The sequence below is a fragment of the Falco punctatus genome (genome assembly GCF_963210335.1).
Source record: "Falco punctatus genome assembly, chromosome: 8".
Taxonomy (NCBI): domain Eukaryota; kingdom Metazoa; phylum Chordata; class Aves; order Falconiformes; family Falconidae; genus Falco; species Falco punctatus.
Window position 1 is genome coordinate 2184610 of NC_137588.1, and position 5975 is coordinate 2190584.

Consider the following 5975-nt stretch of genomic DNA (forward strand, 5'->3'; position numbering starts at 1 on the left):
TTCTTCTCTGTTGTTTTTTCTTGTGTTATTGGATTGCATGTTTTTTTTTAATTTGGACTACACTTATGAAGATGAAGGCTTCTAAATAGGGGTGTCTGAAAGTCCTCTTTTTGTTTCTACAAATAATTACTGTGTTTATTACTAGCTGCATTCTGCAAGAGAAGTAGCATGTGGTAAGGAGTTAAATCACCACTACCGAAGGTGACATTCATTTTAAACAGGATGGGCCAAATGCCTGGCATGTAGATGTGTGAAAGTGTATTTTTGGGTTGCCGGGCTTTTATTTTGGATAGTTGGGGTTTGTGTTATGGTTGTGTAAGAACCATGAATCTCCACAAAGAGAGGGACTGATAGGACATTTCTAAAGCTTATTTGAGGTAATTAAAATGTTCTCAACGTTACCAAAAATAATACTGTGTAAGAGGGTAGGAAGATTTCAGGATCTGGTTCTGTACCTAAAAGCTGACCAAGTTCTTCACCTAAAAGCCAAGACTATTGGATAAGTCAGTGTAAGAGTCAAAGAGGAATTCCTTGCAAGTTTTCTTCATTGACATGGTATCTGAGGTGGTAAGAGTTTTATATAAACTTTTAAGTTCTAAGCGAGAAGTCAACTGGAATGTTGGACACTTCTCTGCAGTGAGTCTGCAACACTCAGGAGCCAGTTTTTTATCATCGGCATTGCAGGGAGGGAGAAGAATTGTAATAATAAATAAGTACGTAAGTCATCTTAGGAGGATGCTGTTTCTTTGCACTCTGTTTTTCTTTGGAGTGACATAGCCTTGAGGGCATCCACGAATCCTGATCAGCAAGGCTGCTTTTTGTGTAAGTGACCAAACATCTGTACTTGTAAGGGCTGGTACGGCGTGGACTGGGACAACTTTAGGGAAAAAGAAGGTAATGAGGGGTGTGTGGTGTGGCATACTGCTACCCCCGAGTCAGTCGATACTCTTGCCCTCGCTAGGTTGCGGTGTGCTTTATTCAGCATGTTTGAAAGCACATACAGTTTTACAAGTGTTTGTAGTGGGGATGCAGGCATCCAGAATCTAACTGGTCTATAGGTGCATCTCCCTCATTTTTGACAATTACTTGATATAATTTTATACCAAGTTCTTTGTTTTTAAAGAATTTCAGGCACTGAGAATAGAGTGTGTATTTATTTCTAAGCTTTACATAGAACACGTGGTGTATTTTTTAACCCTTTCCATACTTTTCAGTTAAGTGTTCACAAGACTGTATATCAAATACAATATCAAGTTTTTCTATCTTTCTACAAGCCAATTTAAGTTTCATCTGAATTTGGTATACGTCTTTCACAAAACACTAAGTGGGGAATATGTGCTTCAGGCATTAAGATGGTGTGTGTCCTTTTCTCCATTTACACTGCATTACATTTCACTTTTTTTCCTTTGAGGCAGAGAGAGCAGACACAAAATGTGTCGAGTGTTAACGGGGGCACACACTGTGTTTCCTTGTGCCTGGCTTCACGGAATGTACTATAATGTTTGCTCACAGATTCACATCATTATCTACTTGGTTGAATACAGGAGTGTTGTGTTGTATTTCCTGTTACTCAGCATTCGGGGAAAAGATTTTTCTGTGTACAATTTTATTTTCATACTGATCTCTATTTTGTTTAAGACCATGTTTCATCATGAAATCACTTAATTAAAATAAATCTTCTTACAAAATCCACTTTGGAAATCAACTCTTTTATTGGGCCTCTGAAAATACTGTAACGTTATTTTTTAAATGAGTACCTCTTATCTCTAGATCATTCCATGTCCTTTGCAGCATTTTAAAACCTTTTAGAGAAACCACAGGATAACTCTCACGTCACCTTTTCGACGTGACTTCTGGTGGCCTATGGAGTCTGACATGTTACAGATTGTAATTCTGGAGGCGAAGCAAGTAAGGATTCTGCAGCCATCTGCAACGTAATTTGAGCAAGAACTACGTATGAAACAAAAACTATGATGAACAAAGCACCAGATCCTATGGTCAACATGTGGGAGAGGCCCAGGCTTCACGTAAGAGTCTCTGCTTCCGAACGGAGCTTCCAAACCGGCAGCAACATGCTTTACAACAGTGGCTGTAGCACAGAGGAGCACTGTTACTTTCACAGGGAAATTTCCTCAGGGAAAAAATACATTTTTCTGTCTCTAATAAAAGTCAGGGGCCCCAGCCAAACATTTCCTTCTGCTTTTGTAACAGGTGATACTAGTTCCAGTAAGAGAAGCTGGTCTTTTATCAGCAGTTGGGCAGGGGTTCTCCCCACCAGACACAGTCCAAGGAGAGCTTTGCTCTAGAACAGTTGCACGGCAAGTTCTTACTTACTCTTTGTAGAATCTAAGACTGATGTGTTATTTCTATTATTTTAAAACTTTTTTTAGAAAGTAATTTTGTGTTACCTTGCTGCTACCAGACATGTGATGCAAGCTAACCTAAATCACTGAAGGAGAGCTGCTGTGGGAAGAGAAGCAGCTTTGAGACTTCAGCCTTGTCAGACTCTGTTGTCATTCTTGATGTTAGACTCGAAAGACACATCCAGATGACGGATACCTGATGCCATGCATTGAGCAATTGCTCGTTTTTTCCTCAGTATAGAGACCGGAGTTCGTATGAAGCGCGTGCTGGGCGACAGCGAGGCAGCCATGGTAAGCAGCGACGGGGTGGCTTTGCCTGTTGCGTGGACGATTGCCTTTTGTTGCTGATTTCCTGTGTCCGCAGGTGGTGGGATTTCTGCAGAGGTTTTGGCATAGGCAAAAAAAAAAAAAAGGTTTTTTTTTTTTAATGACCTGTATTAAATAAACCCATGACAATTCTTTTCAGATGAGGGGTTATCTGTATTCAGTGATCAGGTCATGTCCAGAACTGGCTGTTGCAGATAGGGCGGGAGGTGGCATGCTGGTTCTGAGGGGCCTGTGTAAAATATCGATCACCCTGTGCTCTGGATGTTTTGTGGGTTTGGTTGGCATTTGTTACCACAGAGGTTGCTCCAGCCAGCAGTGCTCTCAAATGTTTGAGGCATGGGTAATGTGTGTAGGGTGGTGGTTTGTGGCGGGGTGGGTGGGGGTGCGTGTGTGTGTGTGTGTTGCTCCTTTTACCCCCACAGAATGAGAGAAACAACATTCAGTGTCAGTAAGCACAGGAGTATCCCCCCGAAGACGGGCAGCGTCACACTGTGATCTGAGACGCGCTGCATGGCACGTTTTCCAGTTAGCCTACCGCTCTGCGGGGTGCTCTGGCGCGCCAGCTCCATGCTCTTCCATCAAGCAAACAGCAGCGGACGCTTTGCACAGCAACGATCAGCCATTGCACAGACAGATTTGCTCTTGCTTCTTGAAGGCTGCAGTAGTAGGGGCAACGTGTAGAAGATGCGGCTCTTTCCCCGTGACTTTTGAACTGCCAGAGGCTGAAGATGCTCAGGTAAGGCTTTGTTTTGCATGTGTTGTTGCATTACTTAGGCACGTGCTCCCCTGTGGAATGGCTGTGACACAGAGGCTTAACAGCTTGGTGGAGCTATTTGTACCTCTTGTTTTTTGAGGCCTTCTTTGGTGGTACAGAATGGGGGTCTTGCCTTCTCCATGTCTTGTCAAAGACGAATTGGAGAAGGCAGCGCAGACACTCTCAGCTTCCATCTGTGAGGCTCTTAATGTTCCGTGCTTGTCCCAAATCCCCCAGGTGATGCAGCTCCCCGCTGAGAAGGGTCGTTGCTGTCTGTCGGGTCCAAACTACATCAACCCCACTGCATGTTTGTGTTGAAATTGGCGCTTCTTGAGGGAGCTGAGCTTCTGCCACAAGGTTAGCTTCCTAAAACACCTGTGGGTCTGATCAGTGTGAGCTGTATGGCACGGCTTTGTCAAATGGATAACTGATCAAGAAGAAATGGTTCTTTTCTTGAAGGCTTCTGAAGACTGTAAAAAGCCAGCTCTGTAATGGATAAGTAACTAAGGAAAGTGAGAGAAGTCACCAAGGATGGGAGGGATGAAGCTAACACCTTTGGGTTAATTAAAAAACAGCAATTAATGACCAGTTGTATGCATCAATAATAAGCATTGTTCATGATCCTGCACTGCTGTGACCTTCAGCCTACCATTCCCCCTTCTCCACCCTTTGTTTGTCATTCTCGGTAGTGGTGTATCTAAGTAAAATTCCAAAGTCCTCAGGGCGGAGTCCTGCCAATTATACCCTTCTCTGAGTGCCATACATGTTTCTATGGCATTATATAAACAGACAACCTAGACTACAATAACATGCGTGTCATGAAGCTTTTTTAGTATTCATTTGGTTTTCAGAACTTAAAGGGAAAGCAGAGCAAACCCTGGCCTTGAAAAGGATGGGTAAAAGCACACAAGCAGCTAAGGAGGCAAACATAAGCACTGTCATTTACTTCTTGGCACCACGTGCTATAATAACCTAAAACATCTTAATTGTAGTCGTCATTTAATTTTACTCCTGTGGATCATTCGGTATGTTCGGAATGCTGCTTGCTTTTCATACTGCACAAAGAATGCCTCTGAACAAAACTGATCTTTTCTACATGTCGTATTTTTATTTGGCAGCTGTATTAGAAGTCATGTTGTCATGAGGAAAGGGCATGGTGTGGACCTCTGCAGAGACAGTGGAACTCTGCGGGAGAGAGTGAAGACTTTGGACTTTTTTTGTCAAAAATATCCACAGCTCAAAATACTGGAAGTCTAGATGGAAGGTCAAGCGAGCAGGACTTATGCTTGAAAAGCATCTCTTGTTCTTTCTTAGTAGGTGTATGTTATTGTGCCAGCTACGAGGTATAACGCGTTCCAAAGTCTTGAAGAGTACTTCCCGTTTTCTCAGACTGCGTATCTCACCTTCATTTATACTGCTCTAACTGATCTTACCGTAGGCGCTGCTGTGACAGTGTGACGTGGGTGCTGTACTCGCCGTGCACATAGCAATTACCCATTGCACTGGCAGTGCCATGGCATAAACAAAATTAACCCAGTAGCTCTAATGGCACACTGCTCAAATTAAGTTTGTAACTCTTAAAAATCTTAGCTGCATTACTGTTAGTGCCTTTATGGCAAATCTATTATAAAACAGATGTTTGCAAATTTTTAGGGCAGCTGGTTGGATTGCTTCATGGAGGAAATAAATTTGACAAACAAATTGCAGCTATTTTAGAACTCTTTCTAATTTCAACTTATTTCTAAAGCATGCTTTAGGCTGTTTTATATCCTCAGAAAGGGTGTTTGAAACCACAACTTAAAGTCTTTTTTTTTTTTTTTTTTTTTTTTCTTTTTCTCGGCTCCTTAAAGCAAGAGGCTCTGAAGACGCCGCTGCTGCAGAGGCTGAGGCAAGAGGCTCTGTGCAGGGTGCGGGCTGTGTAAACGCCATCAGGAGCTGGTGCTGTTTCACGGGATGTCGGTGAGCCCGGCCATCCCCGCCCCGTGCCCGGCCGCCCCGCGGGCCCTGCAGGCCTCGCAGCCCGCTGGCACGCACGGAGCCCCGCAGGCGAGCGGCCGTGCGGTGGGGTGGGTGCGGGGTGGCTGTGGGGCCGTGCCTGTGCCCCGGGGTGCCCGGGTTGGGCCCGCTCAGCGCCATCGCGTCCCGTCCCGTCCCCGGCCGCAGCGTGCCCCGCGCCGCCGCGCCGTTGGGTTAAACACAGCTGCCGGTGCCCCTCGCCCCTGCGCGCCGTCAGGCGGCCCGACAAGATGGCTCCCCGGGCCCGCGGCCGGCTCCCGGCTCCCCAGCCACCCGCCTCAGCGGGGCCGGGCCCGCGGGGGGAGGCGGGGGCGGAGCGGGGCGCGAGGGGGCCGGGCGGGCGGCACCTGCCGCCTCAGTCTGCTGCCGGGGGCGAGGCCGGCGGGGCGGGCGCGCGGCCCGCTCGGGGGGCGCTCCGGCCAATCGCCGCGCGGGCGGCCCGCCCAGCTGGGCGCTGATTGGCTCTTGGCGACGCAACCGGGCGGGCGCAGCCACATCTCCCGGGCTGAGCGTTG